Consider the following 14,455-nt stretch of genomic DNA (forward strand, 5'->3'; position numbering starts at 1 on the left):
AATGAACATAAACGTCCAAGAAGCTAAATGAACTCATAAAGACCCACACTGAGGCACATATACTAAAATTTCAAAAGACAAAAGCCAGGTGTGAAGGCACACATCTAAAATTCTGGTAGGTTGAGGCAGCAGCATTCCAAGTTCAAAGCCAGCCTCAGCAACTTAATGAAACCCTTTCTCAAAATAAAAACTAAAGAACTAGGGATGTGGCTCAGAGTTAAGTACCTATGGGTACCCCCCAGCCCATCCCCAAAAAAGAGAAAGAAAAGCCAAGAGCATAACAACACGCTCCTATAGTCCATTACTGGGCAAGATGAGGCATGAAGATTACTTGCAGGCATTTCAAGGAAGCTGAAGCAACATAGCAAAACCCCTATCCCAATCAATCAATAATGCTGAATAAACAAAAATAAAAGAAGGGGTGGAATTTGTAGATCAATGGTAGAGTGCTTGCTTAGCATGTGTTAGGCACTGGGTTCAATCCTCAGCACCACATAAAAATAAATAAATAAAATAAAGGTACTGTGTCCATCTACAACTAAATAAGATTTTCAAAAATAAAAGAGAATCTTAAAAGCAATGAGAGAAATGACTGTTCACCTCCCAAAGAGTACTGAAGCATATCAGAAATTTTGGAAGTCAGAATACAGCGGGCACACTGCAAAATTCTAAAGAACAAACTGTCCCAGGTACTCCAGAGGCTGAGGTAGGATTGCTTGACTCTAGAAGTTCAAGAAAAGCCCAGGTAATACAGGGAGATCCCATCTTGGAGGAAGGAAAGGAGTGAGAACTATCAAACCAAGAATCCTATATCCGGCAAAAAAAAAAGTCCTTCAAAGATGAAGGAAAAATTAAAACTCAAAAGGATTTATTAAAAATCAATTACAATGAAAAAATTTAAAATGAAAATTCCATTTAAAACATCAAAAATAAATTAATAAACTATTCAAACTAGGCAAATGACTTGTACATTAAAAACTATAAAAGCTGTTGAATAAAAAGAAGAATGTTGGGCTGGGTTTGTAGCTCAGTGGTAGAGTGCCTGCCTTGCATGCAAGAAGCACTAGGTTTGATCCTTAGCACCACAAAAATATAAATAAAATAAAGATATTGTACCTATCTACAACTTAAAAAAATATAAAAAAAAAAGAAAAGAATGTAAAGACATCCCACCCCATGTCTCAGGATAGAGGACTTAATGTTGCTAAAATGTCAACACTACCTAAAGTGACCTAAATAATCAATGCAATCCTATCAAAATCCCAATATTTTATTAAGAAATTTTTAAAAATTCATACTAAAGTTTATTCAAATCCTTAAGGGACCACAAAGAGTCAAACCTTGAAACAAAAAATTTGAAGGATTCATACTTCCTGATTTCAATACATAATACCAAGTCAATGGGCAAATACCTTTAATTCCAGCTACTAGGGTTGAAGCAGGAGGACTGAAAGTTCAAGACCAGCCTACGCAATTTAGGTAGAGCCTATCTTAAAATAAATAAAAAGGGCTCTGGTAGAATACTCCTGAATTTTATATCAATAAAACTTCTAAAACAAGGCAGAGAGAGTAAATGATGAAAAGAAAAAAGAAAAAGAAAAAAAACACAGATATTCTTCTAACAACTAAAGGAAAATAAAAAGAGAAACAAAATGTTTTAATAACAATGGCTGAGGGGTTGGGGCTGTAGCTCAGTGGCAGAATACCTGCCTAGCATGCATGAGGCACTAGGTTTGATCCATAGCACCACATAAAAATAAACAAAATAAAGAAATACTCTTCATCTCTTCATCTACAACTACAAAAAAAAATTTAAAAGAAAAAATAATAATGGCTGAAAATTTACTATAACTGATAACAAACAGCAAGTCACAGCAAATCTCAAAGAAAATTACCAAAAATCCTATACATTTAAACTGCAAAAAAACAAAGGTAAAATCTTAAAAGAAGTCAGAGAAGATCATCATACCTATAGGAGAACAAGGATAAAAAAGTGGACTTCTCATAAAAAACCATGCAAGGAAGGGTTGGGGCTTAAGCGCAATGGTAGAGCACTTGCCTAGAACAGGTGAGGCATTGGGTTCTATCCTCGGCATCACATAAATAAATAATACAAAAATAAAGTTATGGGGCTGGGGATGTGGTTCAAGCGGCAGTGCGCTCGCCTGGCATGCGCAGGGCACTGGGTTTGATCCTCAGCACCACATAAAAATAAAGATGTTGTGTCCACTGAAAACTAAAAAATAAATATTAAAAAAATTTTCTCTTTAAAAAAAATAAAAATAAAGTTATATTAAAAAAAAAAAAAAAAAAAAACAACCAAGGGAGGAGAGAGATGGAGTGAATATTTAAAGTGCTAAAAACAGGTACATGGCCCATGCCATGCAATCACAATTCAGGAGGCTGAGGTAGCAGGACTTCAAGATCCAGGCCAGAATCATCAATTTAGCTAAAACATAAGCAATGAGTGAGACCCTATCGAAAATAAAAAATAAAAAAGGGGTGGAGATGTGGCTCAGTGCTTAAGTGCCCCGGGTTCAATCCCCAGTACCAAAAAAAAAACCTGGTGTGCTCTCCACTAAATTGACTCAATAACTCTTTCTGGAACATGCTCCAAAAATGTGAAGAGTAGCTGGGCCTAGTGGCACACACCAACATTCCCAGCAACTCGGAGGCTTAGGCAAGTTGATTCCCAAGTCCAAGGCCAGCCACAGCAGCTAATGAGACCAGTCTCATTTTAAAAATTCAAAAGGGCTGAGAATGTAGCCTAGTGGTAAAATGCCTCTCAGTGAAACCCTAACACCAAAAAAAAAAAAAAAAATTCATGACAGAGACACAGCTCATCTAAATTTCCCATCCCATCTTTAAAAGAAAATAATAAAGCTGGAACTAAGCCACACACACACACACAAATTAAGTTATTTCTCTAAACTATAATCTGTACTAAAGCATATCACTTAAGAGCACCAACTCTGGAGTACCCAGAGTTCAAATCGTGGCTCATTAATTTTTCATATAATTCAACAAATTATTAGATTTCTATATTACTAACATTTACTCATCTCTTACCCCCCCCCAAAAAAAAAAAAAAAACAGTTAAGCATAACATCTGTATCTCATTGCCCTACTGAGAGGGTGAAATTGCCTACTCCTCAAAAAAGTACCTGGCCCACAACCAGAGAACTATACTACTTTGCAGATAAGAAAACTGAGGCATAGATAAGCAATTGGTCGCTTTTTTTTTTTTTCCTTGTAGTTGTAGATGGACAGCATGCTTTATTTTATTTGTTTATTTTTTATGTGGTGCTGAAGATCTAACCCAGTGCCTCACACATGCAAGGCAAGTGCTCTGTCACTGAGCTACAGCCCCAGCCCAACTGGTTCAGTCTTAAATCTAGTTGATCTGACTCCAAAGTCCATAGTCTTAACACTACTGCTATACTACTTGAGTGTCTCTGGGTGAGATTGTGGATCATGGATTCTTTTTCTAAAATATTTTCCTTTACCACAATTACTAAAAAACGAGTATACCTGCAGTACTACTGATTTCAGAGCAAATTTTTCAGTAAAAATACATTAGAACAGAAGAATGTTTTCCCTGCACTAGTAGTTTAAAAAAAACATAGGAGGGGCTGGGGTTGTGGCTCAGTAGTAGAGTGCTTGCCTAGCATGTGTGAGGCCCTGGGTTCAATCCTCAGCACCACATAAAAATACATAAATAAAATAAAGGTACTGTGTCCAACTACAACTAAAAAAATACATATTAAAAAAAAAAAAATACACACACACAGGAAGCAAAAGGAAATAGCACATGCCTGTAATCCCATCTACTCAGAAGGCTCAAACTTGAAGATTGCAAGTTTGAGGCAAGCCCAGACAACCTAGCAAGACTCTGTCTCAAAATAAAAACTAAAAAGGGCTGGAGAAGTACATTAGTGATAGAACATCCTTTGGTTCAATCCCCAGTACTGAAGGGGAAGAAAAGGAAAAAAGGACTGGTAATATAGCTCAGTGGTAGAGAGCTAGAATGCCTGAGGCTCTGGATTCAAAATGGGGTAGGTGGACCAACAACTAAAACAAATGGGGGTGGGGGGGGACCACTAGATACTTTTAAGGACAAAAAATAGCAACATTTTTAATTGTAGGAGATAATCTTGAGACAGAAAGGGATGTACTAAAAAGAAGGGAAGGAGAGAGCCCAGCATTCTGGAGCATGCCTGTAATTCCAGCTGCTAGGGAGGCCGAGACAGGATCGCAAGTTCAAAGCCAGATCAGCAATGACTGAGGTGAAAGCAACTCAGTGAGACCCTGTCTCTAAATAAAATACAAAATAGGGTTGCAGATGTGGCTCAGTGGTCGAGTGCCCAATTCCAATCCCTGGTACCCAACACCCCCTGCCCCAAAAAAAAAGAAGGCAAGGAAGGCCAGTACGTGTACTATATTTGTAGAAAAATAAGGTATGTACATTCTTACACACACATAAAGGCACTATAAAAATAAAAAACTAAAACTAGGGAGTCGGAAATAAAAATGAGTGAATGTGGGAAATTCAGGAGGAAGAATTTTTATCTTTGTTATTGTTGTTTTGGTTTGATTATTTTGTGCTGAGGACTGAACCCAGCACCTCATATTTACTAAGCATGCACTCTACCACTAAGCTATACTCCCAGCTCTTGGGAAAGAGAATATTTACCGTACCATCTTTTTACATTTTTTTGAACCAGATCATCGTATCACCTTAGAAAAATAAAATGAGGGGCTGGGGATGTGGCTCAAGCGGTAGCGCGCTCGCCTGGCATGCATGCGGCCTGGGTTCGATCCTCAGCACCACATACAAAGATGTTGTGTCTGCCGAAAACTAAAAAATAAATATTAAAAAAATTCTCTCTCAAATAAAAAAAAAAAAAAAGAATTTGAAAAAAAAAGAAAAAGAAAATGATTAAAGTACTACAATAACTTTAAAAAATTAGGTCTCAGATTACGATGCAAGAATATAGAGATAGAGAAACTAAAGATACCTAGGATAGGATTTCTACTTAAGTAGAAAGTCCTGGAGGCAATTAGAAATAAGACCTGAAGTCAGGAAAAAAATTGTTCAGGTGATGATACTGGTATCCAGAGGCACCCACATGCGTGCATAAATTCACCAAGGGTGAGGTTATCAAATAAGCCAGAAAAGCAATCATGTAACTTAAATTTTAAAGTAAGAAAAGTAATGCCAAAAAAAATTCAGAGGCTATAAAAGAAAATAGCTACCCAGAAGTCATGAAAATAGTGTTTCAAGAAAGACAGCATGGATCTTGAGGGGTTTTGTTTATTGTGGTTTTTGTTTTTTTGTTTTGAAACAGGGCCTCAACTATATTGCTCAGGTTTGACAGAAACTTGTGATCCTCTGGCCTCAGTCTCCCAAGTAGCTGGGATTATTGGCATGTGCCATGACACCCAGTTATAATCTTTGGCACAATAATTTTAAATGCTGAATATAGGTTAAATAGAATCAAAACTTTTTTTTTTTTTGAAGGAGAGAAAATTTTTTAATATTTATTTTTTTAGTTTTCAGTGGACACAACATCTTTATTTTTACGTGGTGCTGAGGATCGAACCCAGCGCATGTCAGGCGAGTGTGCTACCGCTTGAGCCATATCCCCAGCCCAAGTAGAATCAAAACTTTTTTTTAAAAAAGGGGGGGGGGGAGCATTTGACATTAGTCACAAAATTTAAGAGTGGTAAAGAGGCAAATGTAACAGTGTAATGGTCGAATCAAAATGTATGGTATTTTCTGTACTTACAAATAAAATTAATATTAAAAACCAGTATAAAGGACATCTATTGTTCATCTGCTTCATAAGCATCACCCTTCTTTTGTGAACAGTACCCACCCCCCTACATTAGGGAAACTGCTCTTACCCCTGACTCCAACTATGTAGTTCTAGTGAGGGTTGCCATTCATAGTACCCTCCCCACTCCAGCCAGAGGGATGGTGGGTACATGATCCAAGACAGGTCAGAGTCCTTCTCAGGATTCTTCAAGAAAACCCCTTCTCGTGGTAGAAGGGGCTGGGAAGATGAGAGCCAAGAGCTGCCAGCAGTCATGGTTCCAGCCTCATGTAGTAGAGAGTCTGTAGTATGAGAGAATGAAATCAACACGCAGAGAAACAGAGATAAGAAGTGAAGTCCTAAACCCAATGGAAGAAGGAAGAGAAAACAAATATACTAATAATGTGACTAATACAGCTGATGTAACTTAAGACCAGATTTGGTTCTCAGCTGCCTAGTAACCAGAACAAAAAGAAAAATAGAATTTTTCATGTATCTAACAAAAAGGAAGAGATATACCAGATCCTCAAAGGAGATAATCTTCCTGAAGTTAAGTCATTTAAAGAAATTCTTGCACATAGATCTTTATTTAAGGGTCACTGAAAGACAAAATGGACAGTGTCCATGATGAGTGTTATAGCAAATGCAAATTTCTTATGCTATCATAATGACAACTGGTATCTTTTAATCATCAAACATAACTAAGAGACTAGAACACAGCAGGCTGTTGAAGAAATGGAACTAAAAACTATGATTCTATTCCTTCAGGAAGTTTGAGAAAAAAGGGGAAAAGACAAAAGGGCGAACATGTAAAAAGTGGAACCCATAGGAAAATTCAAAAACATTTATAATTTGAATGAGAAAAATCAAGTAAAGAAAAAAGACAGACTGAAGATAGAAGACATAACTAGTAATTGACTTGAGGGTGGGGGGGTGGGGGGAGACCCTAGAAGAAATGGGAAGCCAGGCATGGTGAACCATGCCTATAATCCCAGTGACTCCAGAGGCTGAAGCAGGAGGATCACAAGATGAAGGCCAGCCTCAGCAACTTAGCAAAACCCTGTCTCAAAAACTAAAATACTGATGATATATCTCAGTGGTAAAGCTGGTACCACTGTACCAAGTACAATCCCCACTACCAAAAAAAATTTAAAAATTAAAAAAGGAAAAAAATGGGAAAAGACCATATCAGAAACACAGGTAGTTAATTCTACTTAAAAACTACACCCTCTCCATCTACCTAAAAATACCAAATGACAATAATGAGATAAAGGTCTATAAAGCCACAAATACAAAAAGAACCTAGAGGAAGACAATAGCTATAAAACTTTAGAATCTAAAAAGGAGAAAAATATGTAGTAAGTGACTTCATAGGGCCACAGGGTGTAGCTCAGTGGTAAGAATGCATGCTAGGCCTTGGACTCAAATCTCCAGCACCAAAGAAAAAAGAAGAAAGAAAACAAAGATTTCACAGAGTATAAAAATATGCAGCAGGAAGACAAGCCCAAAAGAAATATATCTTACACCATACAGCACCAAAAATTAGAAGAACCTTCAGTACCAGGCAATAAGAAAAGGAAAATGCACAGGAGAGGGGTTTCAGATGAGGCTAAAACCAGGAGAGAATGGACATAATTTGAAAAGCAATCAAACAATCGCCTTCTCTACTACACTACTAAGTATCTATTTCTCCCCTATGCTAGAAAAATATAGTCCTTAATATTCTGGAGAAGGTATACCAGAAGAAATTAAGACTTGGGTACATTAGGATTAGCTCAGGTAAAAAGTATCAGGTTTAAAAAGAAGAATTAAATGAAAATCTAATTCTACATACTCAAATTCCGGCACTCAAATAGTTCAAAGAATACTGGTAATCAAGTTTGCCGACCTCAAACAAATAAATGGAGAGCTCTTTGAATAAACTGAAAACCCAGCTGGTTACCTATAATGCAGTCAATCAGTTTCCAATCAATTCTTTAGGAGCCTGTCTTAAATTTGAATCAATGGCTAAGAGTCACCTTTTTTTTTTAAGCAGTCTCTAACAAGAAAGATCGGAACAAAAAATACAAAGGAAAAGTTTCACAGGAGCACAAGAAAATATCAGACAACTAAAACAAAACAAAACCCTGATTAATATTCTCAGAAAGGATACTGCATCCAAAGAACAAAAAGTTACATATGGTGATGCACACCTCAAATGTCCACTACTTCAGAGACTAAGGCAGGAGGATCATTAAATTCAAGGCCAGCCCAGGCAACTTAGTGAGATCCTGTCTCAAAACAAAATAAAAACGGCTGGGAACAGAGCTCAGTAGAAAGTACCTCTGGCTTCAATCCCCAGTACTGGCGGGGAAAAACCCGACAACTTATTTTTTATGCACCTTTTCCTATGAAGCTCTTAGAGATATGCCAACCTAAACAAGAACCATTAAATATAAAGAAATGGAGATCAGAAAAAAAGGGAATCCAACAAAAGCAGGAAGAAAACATTCTGAAACCGTGGTGAAGGAAAATTCCAGACTTGTACCTATAAGATGGTCCTAAAGAGCAGTCAGCCCAGGTGAAATCAGGTAGATGAAACCTAGAAGGTCTCTGGTTTGAAAAGAAGAAGAAAACAAAGGAAAGGTGGGGGGAAAAAAAAGGAGAGAGAAGACAGGGAAAAGAGTAGTAACAAAGGCATAGGAAAGAAAGGAAATGAAGAGGGAAAAAAAAGGAAGCGGAGGGGGAAAAAGCAAGAGGAGAGCAGGAGAAAAGATGAAGGGAGAAAGGGAGAAGGAAGGAGGAAAGAGAAGGAGAAAGAAAAGAACAGGACCAAGGATGGGAGTTGTATGTGTAGCTCAGTGGCAGACCCTAGATTACATCCCCAGCCACAGACAGACACACACACACACACACACACACACACACACACACACACACATACCCGAAAGCAGAGGACCAAGGAGAGGGAAAAAAGAGGTAAAGGAAAGACAATAGAGAAGAAAGGAAGGGGGCTGGGGTGGTGGCTCAGTGGTAAGAGTGCTCGCCTAGCATGCATGAGGCACTGGGTTCGATCCTCAGCACCACATAAATGTAAAATAAAGATACTGTGTCCACCTAAAACTTAAGAATAAATATTTAAAAAAAAAAAAAAAGAAGAAGGAAGGAAAAAATCTATACACTACCTGATAGGTTAACCAAATGGGAAGATTTAAAGAGGAAAGATTTAGGCTTAGACAAAAAAGCATAAAGAAAATGAAATTTTAGGCTGGGCATATAGCACATGCCTATAATCTCAATGATTCCAAGGATTGGGGCAAGAGGATCTCAAGTTTGAGGCTGGCCTAAGCAACTTAGTGAGAATCTGCTTCAAAAAATAAAAAGGGTAGCTCAATGTAGCTAATGGTTAAGTGCCCCTAGGTTCAATCCCCAGAACAAAAATAATAATAAAAATAAAATTTTAAAAGGACTAGGAATGTAGCTCAGTAATTCAATACCCAATTCCAAAATAGAAAAAAAAAAAAAAGTCTAAAGTAATGAACCCCATGAGGCAAACAAGACACTGCTTGTCAATCCAAACCCCACTTCTCCCTTCTTACATACCATAACAGAACTCTGATTTTACTGAATTCTTCAGTGGGCTCAACTTCAAGACCATACTTTGCAACTTCCCTAACAATTAAGAGCCAGGGGGCTGGGGATGTGGCTCAAGTGGTAGCGCGCTGGCCTGGCATGCGTGCGGCCCGGGTTCAATCCTCAACACCACATACAAACAAAGATGTTGTGTCCGCCGAAAACTAAAAAATAAATATTAAAAAATTTCTCTCTCTATCTCTCCTCTATCTCTCTTTCTCTCTAAAAAAAAAAAACAATTAAGAGCCAGGAAAATCAACTCTAAGTTGTTGGATAAGATATCTAGGAGGACTTAAGACTACAACTCAGTTGAGAGGGAAATCATATTAACACCTTACCCTCCCCACCACTTTTCTGCCTACAACTTCTTTGTGCTATCATAACAACTACAGATCCAACCGCAATGCTATTATGGCCTAAAAATAAAAACTATGTACTGAAGATGGTATAATAGGAAGATAAATGGTATAATGGAAGACACCCAATCCCTGGTGTCCACACAGAGCTGTCATAAAAACTATGTCTTTTTGAACTCCTTTAAGGAAAAGAATAAGCCCCTAATTTGCAGAAGTAATTATACTATGGTCTTTGTTATTAGTGTTCAAACACAGTTCTCAACACTAGCATCAACAGGGTGAAAGAAGTTGAAGCCAGATCACCCTGACATACCCAAATATAGTTCACAAAATACAGGGAAGAAATGCAAAAAATTTCCCAGTGGCACCTTTACAACTCACAATAAAGGAACAGGAATTTCAAGGAAGACAACTCCTACTGAATATTAGATTGCAGTCAAAAATAACAAAGCATATGAAGACATCTATCTCCACAGTTAACAAAGAATTTCAAAATCTCTGAGCAGTGTTTTTTATTTCGTTGGAACCAAGAATTGAAATCAGGGGTGTTTTACCACTGAGCCACATCCCTAGCCGATTTTATATTTTTTTTTTATTTTGAGACAGGATCTCACTAAGTGCTTAGGGCCTGGCTAAACTGCTGAGGCTAGCTTTGAACTTGCAATCCTCCTTCCTCAGCCTCCCAAGTCATTGGGATTACAGGCATGCACCACCATTCCTAGCTCTGAGCAGTTTAAAAATAAGTTTTTGCTTTGTTCTTTGGTACTAGGGATTGAACCCAGGGTCACTTTACTCACCTCCAGCCCTTTTTATTTCTGAGACAGGGTCTTGCTAAAGTTATCCACACTGGCCCTAAACTTGCTACTGTAACTGTCTCAGTTTCCCAAGTAGATGGAATTACAGGCGTGCACCACTGAACCTGCATTCTTAAAATAAATGTTTTAAATGTTCAAATAAAAGGAACATAAAACTTTAGCAAATAGCAAGATATTCTAAAAAGAGATATATTTTCTCAAAGACTTGAAAGAGGAAAAATAGAAGTTCTACATGTGGTTTACTATGGGCAGGTGTCCTCCCATAGTTTACTATGAAAAAAATTACTCCTGGGGTTAGCAGTAAGCATACATTTGAAGACAGAGCTAAAGAGTCACCCCTAATACAGATATAAAAATAGAAAAAAAGAAAACTTAAAAGACATGAAAAACACAATGAAAATTCCAAACATACATATAAACAAACAGTTTAGGAGAAAGTGATAAAGTCTGAAAATATACCAAAGTGGAAAAAGGACACTGAATTCTCAGAATGAAAAAAAAAAAAAAAAAGCCAGGCATGGTGGCATGCGCCTGTAATCCCAGCAGCTCAGGAGACTGAAGCAGGAGAATTGCAAGTTCAAAGCTAGTATCAGCAACTTAGCAAGGTCCCAACCCATCTTAGCAACTCCTTGTCTCAAAATTAAAAAAAAATAAAAAGTGCTAGAGACGTGGTTCAATGCTTAAGCGCCCCTGGTTTCAATCCCTAATACAAAAAAAAAAAAAAAAGAATGAAAAAGAAAGTCAAGTCTCAACTATAACAGACTATCAAAAGACCATCTAGCCACGGAGTGGCACACACCATAATCCCAGAGACTCAGTAGGCTGAGGCAGGAGGATTGTGGGTTCAAAGCCAGCCTCAGCAAAAGAAAGGTATCAAGCAACTCAGTGAGACCCTGTCTCTAAATAAAGTACAAAAAAGGGCTGGGGATGTGGCTCAGTGGTTGAGTGCCCCTGAATTCAATCCCTGGTACCCCCCCCCTCTATTAGCATAAACAGATATCAAAAACAAACTATAATAAAATCTTAGTTATAAGAAAACAGCTAAAATTCAAAGTAGCATACAAGAGCAAAATAATGAAATCCTTAAACATTAAAAAAAAAAAAAAAGGAAAAAAAGAAAAGAAAAAGTAACAGAAGTTGAATAAGTTGGTACATGCCTCCAATCCCAGGGACTCAGAGGCTAAGGCATGAATATCACAAGTTCAAGGTCAGCCTGATTAACTTAGTGAGAGCCTGTCTCAAAAGAAAGGAGGAAAAAAGGCGGAGCTGGAAATATAGCTTAGTGGTAAAACATCTCTGAGTTCAATCCTCAGGGGGGGAAAAAAAATACATAGAGGCAGGAGGATGGGGAGTAAAAAGACTTTCTCATAGACTCTGAAGGAAAATACATAACAAAAACCTCAAAAAAAAAAAAAAGCACTTCAAAATCAAGGAAAACGGGGTTTGGGGAGCTCAGTGGTAGAGCAAGCACAATACCAAAAAAAAAAAAAAAAAAAACAACCACCACAACAATAACAACTAGGTCAAATATGTAGCTATATCATCACAAGTTGAGAATACATATAATATAGTACGATACTACTCCTGAAAGGGAAAAATACTATACGTATGGAGTTCACATGTATGTATAATATGTCAGTTTGAATACATATATAGTATGATACCATTCCTGGAATGGAAAAGTACTATACATATGGAGTTCACATGTATGTAAGTATTAACACAGATGGAGCTCCGCAGGGTAGTACACAGCTACAATCTCAGCTAGAAAGGATGAGAGGAGAGAATCATAAATTTGAGGACTGGCTACTTAGTGATACTCTATCTCAAAACAAAATATTAAAATTTTTTTAAAAGACTAGAGCTGAAGTCTATTGGTAAAGTATCCCTGTACCACAAAAAAATAAAACTTAGATGGAGCTACTCAGGAAGCTGAGGCATGAGAATCACAAGCTCAAGGCCAGCCTGGAATACTTAGTGAGATCCTATCTCAAAATGAAAATTAAAAAGGGCTGGGGATGTAGCTCATTGGTAAAGTGCCCCTGGGTTCAATTCCCAGTTGGGGGGACACGGGCACGGGGACACGGCCAAATTTTCCCTCAGTCCCACCTAACTACTTTCAATCTAATCCTCCAACCTTTTTGCCTCTTTCTTTATAAACAACCAATCTAATCCTCCAACCTCTACTCTCTCCAATGCACTATTATAAGACTTCTGCCCAAACCAGAGAACTATAATTGCCGTCTCAAGAACTTCTTAATCCTCTGTATGGTAACTCTGTTACTATCAATTACTATTTCCTGAAAACCAAATTGTCTGTTCTCTTGCTCTCCCAAATGTGGATTTTTCACCATAGTTCTGTCTTCATTTTTACCAAAAATGTCATTTGGTTCCCAATTCCCTCTACACAATTCCAACTCTAACTTCACTCCATTAACTTTATTCTAAATTTCCAATAAAACATCCTAACAGTTCTGGACATGCAGGCATATGCCTGTAATTCCTGCTTCTCAGGAGGCTGAAGCAGGAGAATTGCAACTTTCAAGGTCAGCCTGAGCAATTTAGGAAGACCCTGTCTCAAAAACAAATTTTTTAAAAGGGATCGAGATGTAGCTCAGTAGTAGAACACTTGACTAGCATGCACCAGATCCTCTATTCAATCCCTAGTACTGGGAAAAAAAAATCATAGCAGTATATAAACTAACATGCCCCAAACAGATTTGTCCTTAATGCTTCATTTGCTCTCTTCTATTTGCTCATTTTTCTCTATTACTATTACTCTGGATGCTGTCTGGTTTTGTTTGTTTATGTTTATTTGTTTATTTATGTATGTATGTATTCTTTGGTGGAGAGGACTGAATCCAGGATATACCACATAATAAACACACTCTACCACTAAGCTACTCTCTCAGTCCTAACTCCTATTAATGGTATCACCATTTCAGAGTGATCAGCCTTGATATCTTTTTTGAGGGACAAGGGATTACTGGGTATTGAACTCAGGGGCACTCAACCACTGAGCCACATCCCCAGCCCTATTCTGTATTTTATTTAGAGACAGGGTCTCACTGAGTTGCTTAGCACCTCTCCATTGGTGAGGCTGGCTTTGAACCCATGATGATCCTGCTCCTGCCTCAGGCTCCCAAACCATGGGATTATAGGCATGTGCCACTATGCCCAGCTAGCCTTGATATCTTCAAATCACCTTTAACTGTTCCCTTTTAGTGTTTTATTACAAGTTCAAGGTCAGCCTGATTAACTTAGTGGGAGCCTGTCTCAAAAGAAAGGAGAAAAAAAAAGGGGGGGGGGGGCTGGGAATATAATTAGTGGTAAAGCACCCCTGAGTTCAAAAAAAAGAAGGAAGCAAGCACACAGATGAAAGTTGAAATAAAATTAAGACTAATTCAATTCCCTTTCTGGTTCATGGACATATTTCCATGTTAGAGTTTTTGGTTCCTGTATTTCTGTCATTTCATGTTTCAAAATTCTCCCTCTATTTCTATATTTCTATTCTCAATCTTTCTATTCCTACATCTTTTTTTGGGGGGGGAGGGGGGAGAGACTCAGAATTGAACCCAGGAGAGCTTTACCACTGAGCTACATCCATAGCCCTTTTTATTTTTCATTTTGAGATAGGGTCTCACTAAGTTGCTGAAGCTAACCTTGAATTTGCAATCCTCTCAAGCTGCTTGCCCAGCTCTACTGCAATCTTTATGGTCATTACCTCAAATCCTCCTCTTTCGGTTTCTAATCTCGCCTTTCAAATCCATCCTCTATACTACTAATCTACTCTTTTGAAAAGGCTGCTTTATCTTTCTGGATCATTACTGTTCCAGAATGAACAGCCAGTTCATTT

The 14,455-nt window shown here is 37.8% G+C and overlaps 1 protein-coding gene across 13 annotated transcripts in view; it reads right to left on the minus strand.

Moving 5' to 3' along the window:
• Mllt10 (MLLT10 histone lysine methyltransferase DOT1L cofactor) overlaps nt 1-14,455 on the minus strand; it is a 193,926-nt gene that overhangs the window by 172,265 nt on the left and 7,206 nt on the right. For 2 of the 13 annotated variants that reach the window (XM_046423039.2, XM_058572287.1), the window contains exon 1: nt 5,908-6,085. The exons of the other annotated variants lie outside the window; for them this stretch is intronic. The gene's annotated coding sequence lies outside the window, so the exon portion shown is untranslated. Of the gene's footprint in view, nt 1-5,907; nt 6,086-14,455 lie in introns of those variants that run through there. 13 annotated transcript variants of the gene reach the window in all.

This window comes from Marmota monax, unplaced genomic scaffold (genome assembly GCF_021218885.2).
Source record: "Marmota monax isolate L192 unplaced genomic scaffold, Marmota_monax_Labrador192_F-V1.1 WCK01_AAM20220418_F8-fsc00098, whole genome shotgun sequence".
Taxonomy (NCBI): domain Eukaryota; kingdom Metazoa; phylum Chordata; class Mammalia; order Rodentia; family Sciuridae; genus Marmota; species Marmota monax.